We start from the raw sequence: 12867 nt of genomic DNA, 5'->3' as shown, positions 1-12867 counted from the left end.
CTATAGGGACCCCAACTAGTGTCATTATTTGCTGTACTCCTGTGATGTCTAACAGGGTATAGCTCCGAGTGCTCTCTGTTATTGTACCACTCTGTGAAGCAACCGAGCAGGTACTTTGCACTCTGTCCACACGGAGTGACCTTTAACTCTGTGTGTTTACGGTGTTTGCATGCAGCATCGCTCCGTCATTGTTCTTTAGCTGCGGTTCTCCATCACCGTACGGTGGACCTTCGGGTTGCGATCGCACCTTCTCATAATTTATATTTGGAACTGACAGTTCACGTACACAACCTGACAGGTGCTATGGTAATCACTGATTTTAAAGTTATGACTGTCGTCTTGTAGGAAGATGGACTGGGACTGAGCTAGTGGTGTCTCTCGTGTGTCTGGGCTGGAATTGTCGGGGCTGTAATCATTGTTACCAGGGGAAGGACTTCCTTTGGGGTTCTTGGTAGCACGCATGCTAGCCATTGTGCGGGATGGGACAGTACTTGTACGCTGTGACAGGACATCACCAGGACATCACAATCTGTCCCAGAAGCAATGTAGCCTAGATTGTGGGCATGCCTGAAGAGATAATACCACCTCAGGCTGTGCAGCTGAAAGTACAACAAGGAGACCCATGGACCGTGATAGTGAATTTCTCTTGGACGCCGGAGCCTCAGCATATTCAGGAAGGGCAAATTATATTGGAACAAATGCGGGCTGATTTGAACACACTCATCCAGGCCCAGGTGAAGGCTCTACTAGGACGATACAGGGATGTATTTGCTCGTCATGATGAAGATTTCGGCTGCACTATGGCCATCACCCACGAGATACCCACAGAAAATACCCATAAGAGAGCGCTATCGGTAAATTCCACCACAGCTGTACCAAGAGGTGAAGAGTATGTTAGGTCAGATGTTACAGAATGGTGTCATCAGAGAGAGTCAGAGTCCCTGGGCTGCTCCAATAGTTCTAATGCAGAAGACGGTACTCTGTGTTTTTGTGTGGACTATCGAAAACTCAACACCTGCACCGTGAGAGATTCATATCCGCTACTCAGGTTTGAGGAGTCCCTGTCCGTGTTAGGAAAAGCAAAATTTCTCTCTGTATTGGATCTTGCCTGCAGCTATTGACAAGTGTTAATTTCGGAACAGGGTCGAGTCAAGACCGCCTTTATTCTACCCATGGGCCTATTTGAATTTAACCGAACGCCGTTCGGTTTGACCAACGCCCCAGGAACTTTACAGTGTCTCATGGAAAAGTGTTTAGGTGATTTGAACTTTGAAGCCACGCTCATCTATTTAGTTGACATAGTCTACATGGCTTCATTTGAAGAACATCTGCAATGACTGGAGCAAGTGTTGAGCCATCTTCAGAAACACGGGCTAAAGGTGAAACCTCAAAAATGTCATTTGTTCCGCACTCAGATTGAGTACTTTTGCTACGTTGTACGTTGTTCACACTGAAGGGGTGAAGCCATCCCGAGAGAAAATCGCTGTGATCCAGGACTGGCCTACTCCAGAGACGGTGAAGGATGTCCCAGCATTCCTGGGACTGATCGGGTATTACCATTTTGTGAAGAATTTTGCCCGCCGAGCCAGACCACTGTTGGAGCTGCTGAAAGAGATGCCCTCAGGTGAGGACAACAATGAAAAGATCAGGTATCAAAGATTAAAGAATGCACATACCCCTGTACTGTACTAAATGCTTTTAGTGTGTGAGCAAAAGATCCTGTGAGGACAAAAGGTGAGGTCAGGCTGGTAAAATATATCGTCAATAGTGCCAAAATGTGTGAGGTAAGTTGAAAACCTTACCACAAAAGGGTTACAATAGAATGCTTGTGGCCGCTTTTCTAGGGGTATAAACAGACCATGCCGCTTATTAATACCTGCTCTTTTCATTGTTATCCTCAGCATTATATGGTCCCTTTTGCCCACGTACTATTTTTGTTGTATGATGATTCATGGCATATGTTATTGTACCTGTTGTCTCATACCCAGCATTCTGTTGTATATACCTTATTTTATTTATTGGTAAACAATTATATTAATTTATTTTCAGTACATTGATGAAGGTCATAAGACCGAAACGTCACTGACTGTATGTTCTATATCTTATTAAAATATCACCTTTCGCATCAGTAACCCACGTGTGTGTGCCAAGTTTATATATCATTGATCACGGATTGGGCCCCTACTTGTGCACCACCTATATTGGAGTTGTGCCAACGGTGTTTTCATTACCAAACCCAAGGGGGTGTCTTGGGGTGGTCCTGGGATGAGTGGGTCCGGTTACTGCAGGATGAAAGTGAGCTTGCTCTGCTGAGGCGGAGTGTGACATCAAAGAGATTTCCAGGTTTGTCAGAAAGAAATAATCTATCTCCTGAAACTCTGCGGATTCTTGGACAGTGGGAGTGCCTCCAGATGAAGAATGGTTTGCTGTATCGGAAGGTGCAGCTGCAGACGGAGCTGGATGTCACCTGGCAAGTCGTTGTCCCAGAAACGTTTTTGTCCGAGATCACCACCGAGGCACACGAGAAAGGAAAAGACTTTTCAGTGGTTACAGCTGTTCACTTTTCATCCTCGGCTGAAGGCAGTAGTGGAAGAAACTTGTACAGCCTGCCGGACATGTGAGTTGGCTAAGTCACCAGAGCAGAGAGCCCCCATACAATCTATTGTGACATCAGCTCCCCTAGAGCTGCTAATGATAGACTATCTGACCATTGGGCCGGCCTACCAGGGGTACGAACATTGTCTAGTAATGGTGGATCATTTCACAAAATTTGCTGCGGTGATGCCTACCCGAGATCAAACATCGGAATCAGCTGAACATGCCATCTGTAAAAACTTCATTCAAGTCTACGGTTGCCCGAAGTGGATACATTCAGACCAGGGAGCCTGTTTCCTGGGAAAAGTAATCGAATGCACATCAAATCTCACACCACACCATATCACCCACAAGGAAATGGAACCTGCAAACGGTTCAACCGGACATGAATTCAAATGTTGAGGACTTTGGAGGAAGATTGAAGTGCCCGGTGGCCCGAGTATGTATCAGAGTTGGTGTGGGTGCATAACAATAGAGTACACTGGACCACGGGCTATACCCCTTATTCTCTCTTATTCGGCCGGGCTGGAAAAGGAATCACTCAGTTGGAGTTGGATCCAGAGGAGGACTGCTCGCGAATAGGGGTGTCCTTTTGGGTTCAAGAACATCGTCATCGCTTTCAAACTCTACATCGGCTGTTACAGACCAGGCTTTGGGAACTGGAGCATACGAAAAGAACTTTGCCGCTGGCAACAGATCTTCAGGTCAGAGACCGTGTTCTAGTGCGAGAGAGACATCCTCGAGACAAACTGGAAAATCGCTGGGAAAAAGGCCCATATCGGATAAAGCGGCGAGTCAGCCCAGAGGGGCCTTTGTATGAGATTCAACCTGAAGGGGAAAGAAGCTCTCCTACTTGGATAGTTCATTGAAATATACTCCGACTCTGCCTATCGAAAGAGCCAGTGCAAGTAGAAGAGGTTCCAGAGACTGTCAAACCAGTTCCTACAGTAGGAGAGGAAGAGGAGGATGAAGAGAGCGGTGAACAAGGACCCGGGGTCCCAGAAGAATCTGAGCCAAAGCATACAGACACACCAGAGCTCCCTTCTGAGCAGTCTGATTCCGCCCCTCAAGAGGACTTCACTACTCCTCCCAACTTACGGCGCTCCAGACGAACAATGTTACGATCAAGAGCAATTAATTTGGCAGCAAAGGGTACAAAAGAAAAAAGAAGGTCACGCGGTTTCCAAGAGTTCTCACCCGTGGAATGGCTAGCTAAAGAAGTGGGGGAATGTAGGAAGATGGACCGGGCTAGTGGTGTCTCTCGAGTGTCTGGGCTGGAACTGTCGGAGCTGTCACCATTCTTGCCAGGGGAAGGACTTTCTTACCGGAGCAGAACTTTGCACCTGATTGAAGGGGTCAGGTCTGATACAAAGGGGACTGTGTGTGCGAAAACAGGGCTTTTGGCGGGTACCCAGCGTGTAGTCCAGGAGAAGGTTGACTCCCTCTCTCTGCTGTCTGATGCCAATCTACAGGCCCAAGTTGCACCCTTCCATCCCCCACGCAGACAGACTGGGTACTTTCCTCACTGACCTATGACTTCTACAGCACCAACCTGTCTGAACCGCTGACAAATGCCGACACGTTGTGCAGTACTAAACCACCTGTGCGCGTGGTCTGTAACACAGAGACTACGGCCTTCACCCTGGGATTTAGTATGCCTATTGCGGAGCTTCAGCCCTCCTCTGGGCCATCAGCTTGTTACAGGACCACAAGACCACGCGTGACGGAGCCAGGACACTTCACCGTCACTCAGAGACTGTGCAACACTTTCCTCTGGGATAGTATCAGAAACTCCTCGTGTCACCTATGGCGCCATCGTGGGATTTTCCAGCCTCTGCCGACCAGGAACCAGAGACTGATAAGTTAACTCGCTATTTGACCCTCTGTTGTTGCTCTGTGCCCTTTTACTCTGTATGTTTCTATATTCCATTACCCCCTCACTCGAGGAGTATTTACTGCTGCTATCTCTGCATAAAATACCCAGTAACTCTTGCTCTGCCTCTTGTGCTCGTCACTGCATTCCGCGTTCCTGCTAGAACCTTACAGTCGCTGTTAGAGATGAGAGAATCCAAACTATCTCTCTATTTATATAGATTTCTATAGCTATCCTACACATCATACATATACACAAAGATCTTAGTTGAGAACAGAGAAAAGAAAATGGGGGAAAGATATTTTTCAGAGAAGTTGGAAAGGATAAAAATTGCGCTATTATTGAAAATGACTTTAATATCAGAAGTCACAAAATTGTACAATTTTGAAATAAGAAATATATTCTTCTTTTTCAAATCTAGGCACTTGTACAAATCTGTGGATTTCAGAAATTGTCCTTTAATCTTCTTTTCAATAGCATAATATATAGCGAATATTGAATGCAATGTCCAATCAGTCATACTCATTATATGAGCTAACAGTAATTGCAGGTCACCTAGAAGTTCAATGGGTCATTTTGAGCATGCTCCTGACATGTGATAAGTTCAGTTATCTCTGTACAACAATAAAATAAGATTTCACATCTAGAAAAGGCTGCTATATGACAAGCGGAAAGCCACTAGTGTGGGTACATACTTTACCTTAAAGGTGTTGCAAAAGGAACACTTTCACTAAACAACTGCATATGTAGTATTTTAACTGCATATGTAGTATTTTTTCTAGTGTGCTTTGAAGTCTTTTGCTCCAATAAGTATCTGCGTACTATTTCTTACAAATTACTCCATTTCAAAATACTCTGTCCGTCACTGCTGTCTCATGCAAAGTTGGATATATTATCTTTTTTTCCAGTTCATTGGTTACTAGTTACTCTTTCTTAGCCTTTGACTTATAAATGGACTAGAGGTGAAGAAATCTGATTGAGGTGAATTCAATTCATCTTAAATATTATAAAAATAAATTTGGATTCACCATAATCTATTTTGTTTACTTGTCTTGGGCCGTTGGCCGCCATTTTGCTGTATTATAGAGAGCTGAGGAGGGTTTAAAAGAAAAAAGCACATGCTCACCTTGTATCAGCCCTCCTCCACTTGACTTTTCTCTTCTCCATCACCATTCTTCTATTTTCTAACCTCCCTCCAGTTTGTTCAATGATGTGCTTCCGACCCCAATTGACAACATGCGGCATGTCACACATTTATGACCTGCATCATGCCCCCGCATGATGACTTGGGGCCAGGTGAATGGAAGACTCAGCCAGAAAAAAAGATAGAAGACAGTCGATAGAAAAGCCAACGGGGAGCCGGGGGGCTTGATAGGTAGAGGGAGTAGCTGAGAGGAGGTGAGTATAAGACTTTTTTAACCTCTTCCTGATTAAATTCACATCAAATTTACTTGATAATTGAGTTTCCACTCTGAAATGAGTGAATTTGAATAAAAGATGCTCTCAATTTTAAAAGAGACCCTTGGAGGATACTCAGTACTAAGCACAAAAACGTGTGAAAGAAAAACAAAGCAAAAAACAACTGTTAAGATCACCTATAATCCAAAGCAATGGACAGATCAAAGAGGAAAGTGAATGGATGAACACTTGAGTGGCTGTAAGTGGGTATCCAATCAATGATAAAGATATCCAGCAACACATCCAAGAAGAAAAAAAATTCTCATAATATGAGTAAGAACACATCATTGTTCCAAATGTGCAAGTTAGGCCCCATAGGAAATTTTCTTGCATTTTTTAACATGACTTTTGTTTTTTAAAAGTTTTTTGCCTTTTGGACTTGCAGCTAGATAACTTTCTACTATTGGTTGATACTAAGCACAGTACACAAGTCTATAAACACAGGTGTATATACTTGTGGACACCACCCTGAGACTCTTCAGATTTTGCATGCTCGCAAATGTATCATCTCAAAAGCTTGAAAGCCACAGGTTGGAAACCAATGGTATAAGATCAAGTGATTTATTCATTGCAGGACATTTTATGTATGTACAATGATAATCATATTAAAGTTTACCGAAGCATGTCTTTGGGGTTAAGACAATCTGCTGGGTTTCATGTCTTAAGCAGCATGTGTTGACATGTACTTGAATGAGCAGTAACGTGTTGAACCCTATAAGGCCACGTGCACACGTTGAGTATTTAGTGAGTTTTTTACATCAGCATTTGTAAGCTGAAGCCAAGAGTGGAACAGTCAGAAGAAAAGTATAATAGAAACAAGTCACCGCTTCTGTATTTTTTACGCACTCCTGGTTTTGACTTACGAATACTGAGGTAAAACCTCAGCAAATACTCAACGTGTACACGTGGCCTAAGTAGGGAGGTGGTTCATGTAATGCTGAATTTGCGGGTATGCCTGGTTTAGTAAAGACATATTCTCCAATGAAATAACAATTCTGTAACACTTTATAGAATTCGGTTATTCCTTTGGGAAACGTGAATAAATTGGAAAATGGGTGCCACCATTTTCCCTGTCAATCCGACTTGTCCTTACATGCTGAATACATGTAATCTCTTGTGGAGTAGGAAAGGATTAAAATGCTTATCAATCTGTTGCTATTGTGAAGTTCGGAGATTGCGGGCACCTATGGAGCTTAGTTTGGAAGTGTTATCTAAGTCAATTCTTTAACTTGACTTTGCTTCTGGTAAATGTGAAAGTAAAATTATGATCACTGAGAAGTATGTGAGGAATTACCTTGCTTCCATATATTTCTGCCATCTGCCTGGTCAAAGGCTTAAAAAAGTAAATGCCATAGCAGATAGCAGTTTAGGCAAATTTAGATAAGAGGACATAAGTGCCAAGCGTTAACTCCCTGCCATAGATTGGCATTTTGAATCGGTGCCACTTGCTTGCACACTGTGTTGAGTGTTGAAGTGGGATTACATGAGATATATCATGTTTTATTATGCGAAGAATGAGCTGTGGTTTCTCTCTCAACTAAGATGTAACATTATTTTGCTTGGCTCCTGAAGAAGACACATTACTGGCAATGCAGGAGCGAAAAAAAAAAAGTCCGACATGGTGGGAAGAACAATTGAGACATAGCTATCGAAATCTGAAGATGGGAGGTATAAGGCAAGCTTCATATTATAAGAAATAACTATAGTTTCCCAACGTTTAAAAACTTCCTGTTATGCCCCCCAATGGGAAATCAATCCTCTGGAGAAAACATTGCTTGTGGTAAATCTAGAGAGGATTCTGTGTTAGTATATGTCTGGAATGTTTTGTTCTTCCACTTAAACATCTGCTTTGCTGTAAGCTCATTCTGCCTGTGTGTGATCTATCCTTCACCCCTCACGTATAAGATGTTTTTCAGCGGAACATTACTCCTAATCAAATATAGAAATGCCTGAATATTTCTTGCCTTTAACGTATAAACCCAAGAGCCTAAGGTCAGGGTAATCCAGAGTTTAAAAATAGTGTGACTCAAATGCCATATCTTACAGTATTTGCTCAGTAAGAAGCCTCAGTCGAATTCATCGGACAAGAAGAAAAGGGGCTGTCCAAACAAAATGTGTCAGTCAGTTACTGCTCTCATTGAATGAATAGCGCTGTCTGGCTTTGCTGATCAGTGTAGCAAGTGTAGTAATGATGAAAAAAAGAGATGCTCTTTAGTCCTATACATAAAGGGACTTTGACTAAAACTATTTATGAGTTTAATTGGTTTGCCTTATTCATAGCAATACCTTGTCTTTGGCTTAATTTAGGTTTTGATAATCATGCATGGAACGTACAGTGGGCAAAAAAAGTATTTAGTCAGCCACCATTTGTGCAAGTTCTCCCACTTAAAAAGATGAGAGATTCCTGTAATTGACATTATAGGTAGATCACAACTATGAGAGTCCAAATGAGAAAACAAATCCAGAAAATCACCTTGCTTGATTTGGCAAGATTTATTTTTCAAGTTATGGTGGAAAAAAGTATTTGGTCATTAACAAAAGTTCATCTCAATATTTTGTTATATATCCTTTGTTGGCAATGACAAAGGTCAAACTTTTTCTGTAAGTCTTCAGAGGGTTGGCACACACTGTTGGTGGTATGTTGGCCCATTCCTCCATGCAGATCTCCTCTAGAGCAGTGATGTTTTGGGCCTGTCGCTAGGCAACACGGACTTTCAAATCCCTCCAAAGGTTTTCTATGGGGTTGAGATCTGGAGACTGGCTGGTCCACTCCAGGACCTTCATATGCTTCTTATGAAGCCACTCCTTCGTTGCCCTGGTGTAGGGTCTCTGACCCTACACCATGCTGCTCTCATAAATGGTAGCAAAAACCTTGCTACAGATTCATTTTAATGGTTAAAATAGAAAAATATGTAAAAACATTTAACTTTGCAATTCACATCTCCTTGAAAAAATCTCCATTCTCAGGAATTTTTAATTATATTGTTTATTGCTCATTGTTTAGGTGAATGTCTTCATAAGCAACCCGGCAAGTTTAATGTGCTGCTCTGAAGCTGGCCGGACTGCCGAATACAGTGAACTTCAGTGCCTCTTGCACTTTCCCAATGCTGGAGAGTAGAGAAGAGCGAATCTGAGCTTAGGTTTGCACCGGACAGTTAGTGTCCATTGCTAAACTCCAAACACGGACTCCTCCTGGAAGTCAGTTGCAATGTTCGGAGTGCCGGGGGAAGTCTGGGAGGAGAGAGAGAGAATATTTTCCAGCTCAAAAGTTCGGGTCCCATTCTTTTCAATAGGGTTCAGGTTTTGGTTCAAATTTGGTTACAGTTCTAATACCTGAACCGAACTTTGACGGGTCCGATCATCCCTACTGTAGAGGCAAAACTACCTCTATTTGCATAATCAAAGGTCATATGGTTCAGAACAGTGGCACAACAATGATGCTTTATTGTCAGTCACTTATAAGAACATTGCCCCTTGCAGCAGGAAGCCAGAAGGCTTGGGAGCAGCACGCTCCTGAAAAACAGTCATGAGACAACAATTTTAAGAGTTAAGGATGTGACTTATGAATTTAATATTTTCCTTTTCCCTAAAACAGCTTAAAATGGAGCTGTCATGTCAAAAAATTTTCACAAGTTTTTAAGAAATACAAAAATGATTGTCCATGCTGTTGTAAATCAGCTGCTAACCTAAAAAGGTCATCACAGTCCACTGATTCATCAAAATCAGTGGTTTATAAACTCTATAGACTCATATAGCACAATAAGGGCCAAAAGGCTTAAAGTTGTTCTCTTCAACAAGTGTAGGGGGGTGGTATGGTACCTCTTCTTCCCCTGCAAATCATCCCCACATGTGTGTTCTAATATACTACAAATGTATTGTGCATGTGAGTGAATGTTGTGATAGGACAGTCACTAGGCGGCAGCAGCAGAAGGCACTAGAAGGGGAGCAGTGGTAGACTACAAGCAGGCATGGGTTAACTTGGAGGGAGGAGGCAAGGAGATAAGGGGACAGCAGCAGGAAGTTAGGCAGCAGAGCCCGGGCAGCCATGCCCAGGGCAGGAAATGAATAGAGTGCAGTGCATAGGTGGCCATGACCAGGGAAAGGAGTAAATAGAAGTTGTGTTGCAGAGACAGGGCAAGAGTAAGAAGATTCCAGACCTCTGGATCCAGAATGAGTGGTTGAGAGTATCATCCTGAGTACGCCCCATAGAGGCAAAGCAACACTACAGAACAATGTGGACATGTGATGGTGAAAATTATGCAAATTGTCTCTTCAGAGAGGAAGAGGACTAGAACTCTAGTGCCCCCTATTGGAAGTAGCAATCCTGAAAGTCAATGTTGACTCTTTAACAAGCCTTGTTACATGACTTAGGATAAAAGCAAAGCCAGAATCTCAATTTGCAGACATTGTGTTTCGGGGTACTGCCCCTCGTTAGTGCAAAGTGTGAGATCTGGTTTGGCTGTGAGAAGCGTCTGACCGATATCCTAGAAGTATCATTTCTCTTTGCGGAGAATGACATTCTAAGCATGTCGAGATGAGGAGACTTAAATCCGCAATGCTCCTCTGGGAAATATGATAATTATGCAAATTGTCTCTTCAGAGAGGAAGAAGACTAGAACTCTAGTGCCACCTATTGGAAGTAGAAATCCTAAAAGTCAATGTTGACCCTTTAACGAGCCTTGTTAAGTGATGGTGTAAGCATGCTCAGACAAGAGGCCAGTACACGTTGAGTCAAGGGACCATGTGAATACAAGAGTCCAGCAGCCTGAGACTAAGACAGGGTCAAGATGATGCACAAGCTAGGGTAATAGAAAAGAGTTGGGCAGCCTGAGACCACGACAGGGTCAAGACGGTGCACAGACTGGTGCAAAAGAAGAGAGTCAGCAGCTGAGGCTGAGGACTGAATAGAGGCTGTGGAGAAGGGATAGCATTCATATCTGAGTAGCACAGCTTCCTAGGACAAGACTGGAGGTTCAGCAACTGGGACTGAGTGTGTGCTGAATGTGAAGGACTGCCTGCTGCCTGAAGACATCTATTCTGCAAGTAAATGTTTTCGTTATAAAAAGCATTGGATGTGTCATTGTCTGTCTCTTCGCCTCCCTGGGAAGGAGAAGTGAACATGGAATAGAGATAACCAACTGTATAGCAGTACCAGGACTTTATTTATCATTTCATGTACAAGGTGCTGGGTTGCTTACTGACTGTTGCTTAGTGAACTCGCCCACGACTACAACTCCATGCCACCTTGTTACATGTGCATTTAGCTTAGTCATACTAATAATTTACTACTGAAAGGGAAAACTTTTGGGGTTGAATTTCATTTGTATATTTGTAGAAAGAAATAGAACACAGATCCCATGGATTACGAGTCTCTAGGATTTGGAAATATGCAAGGGTTTTTTCATATTTGTGTAGGCGGGTGATAACAAAGTAAATGCCCAACGAGATTTTTTAAATGCTTAGTAACTCAACCACTGAAAATGTTACAAAAATCATAGATTATCATAAATCATTATGTAATAATAACTACAATTATATATTTTCTTCGCATTTTATTGAAAACTTCACAAGTTCTTGTAACTAAATCTTGCTCCAAAGTAGCTTTAACCACAGATTGTTTGCATTATGTACACCATAATGTGATGCTCCGATTTTGCTTTGAATCAACCTCTTACCGAAAATGCGATTTTATGTTTTCTCATTTTCGTTTTTTCCTCTCTTTCTTCCAAGAGCCATTACTATTTTTCATCTACATGGCCATTTGAGGGCTTGCTTTTTGCTTATAATTTTAAATAAGTCCATTCATATTACCATGTAATGAACTAGGAAATGAGAAAATGCTAGTATGGTGAAATTGTGCAAAAAAAAAAAGGGTTTTATTTTTATGGCCTTCACTGTGCTGTTAAAATGAACTGTAAATTTGGTTTTGCAGTTCAGTTAAATTATGGTGGTGCACAATTGTATAGGTTTTTTTTTAATAAAAGTGCTGAAAAAGAATTTGGAAATTTGTAAAAGTAAAGTTTTTCTCATGTCACAATTTTCTGAGACTTGTAACATTTTTATTTTTAGGTCAATGGATCTGTGTGATGGCTGTTTTTTTTGTGTCGAGCTGATGTTTTTATTGATCCCACATTGGGGTTGATATGACATTTTGATTACTTCTTATTGCATTTTTTTTCACTGTGTTGCAATGACCAAAAAAGTTTTTAGCAGGTTTTTTATGTTTTGATAGACTGGACTTTTACGGGCACAGTGATACCACGTAAGTTTATTTATGTTTTTATTTTTTAATGGGGCAACAGGGGTGGGAGTGATTCAGCGTTTTATATTATTTTATATTTTTTAAAACTGTGTTTATTACTGTATTTTTGGCCTCATTATGGGACTTGAACCTGCAATTGTCTGATCGCTAATGTTATATAACACAATATTGCAGAATATAATAAAATCTCAGCTCTCCTGTTAACCCCATTCACAATCTGGTCTTCCTAGAAACACTGTCATGGTAGGTACGGGGGGCCTTGATCAGGCATTTAGCTCCATGACAATTCACTACCACCCCCCCGATCGCATCACAAAGGTGCCAAACAGCACATGGAAACTGTAAGGCATTAACAGCAGTGGGCAGTGCTCAGCTCCACTCTCTTATGTTAGAGGCAGATGATAGCTGTGTAACACAACCAAAATCTGCCAGTAAGGATGCAAGCTGAGCCAGCATCAAGTGGGCGGATCAGACGTAAGTCCACTAGTATGTCATATGTCAGGATAAGGTTAAAGGTCATTTTCTGTCAGATTTAAAAAGGGGCTGCCCTGTTCAACCCAAAATATTATTATTTATTAAGCTTTGCTTATATAGAACTATCATATTCCACAGAGCCTTACAGACACAATCATCGCTGTCCCCAAAGTGGCTCACAATCTAACTTCCCCATCAGTATGTC

General features: G+C 42.0%; 1 protein-coding gene across 1 annotated transcript in view; it reads right to left on the bottom strand.

Moving 5' to 3' along the window:
* ESR1 (estrogen receptor 1) overlaps nt 1-12867 on the bottom strand; it is a 333527-nt gene that overhangs the window by 65037 nt on the left and 255623 nt on the right. The window lies entirely within an intron of this gene.

Source organism: Dendrobates tinctorius, unplaced genomic scaffold (assembly GCF_039654945.1).
Source record: "Dendrobates tinctorius isolate UK_male_01 unplaced genomic scaffold, ASM3965494v1 ptg000250l, whole genome shotgun sequence".
NCBI classification, from domain to species: Eukaryota; Metazoa; Chordata; class Amphibia; order Anura; family Dendrobatidae; genus Dendrobates; species Dendrobates tinctorius.
Note: the sequence above shows the minus strand (reverse complement) of the source record. Positions and strands in the feature narration are given on the sequence as shown.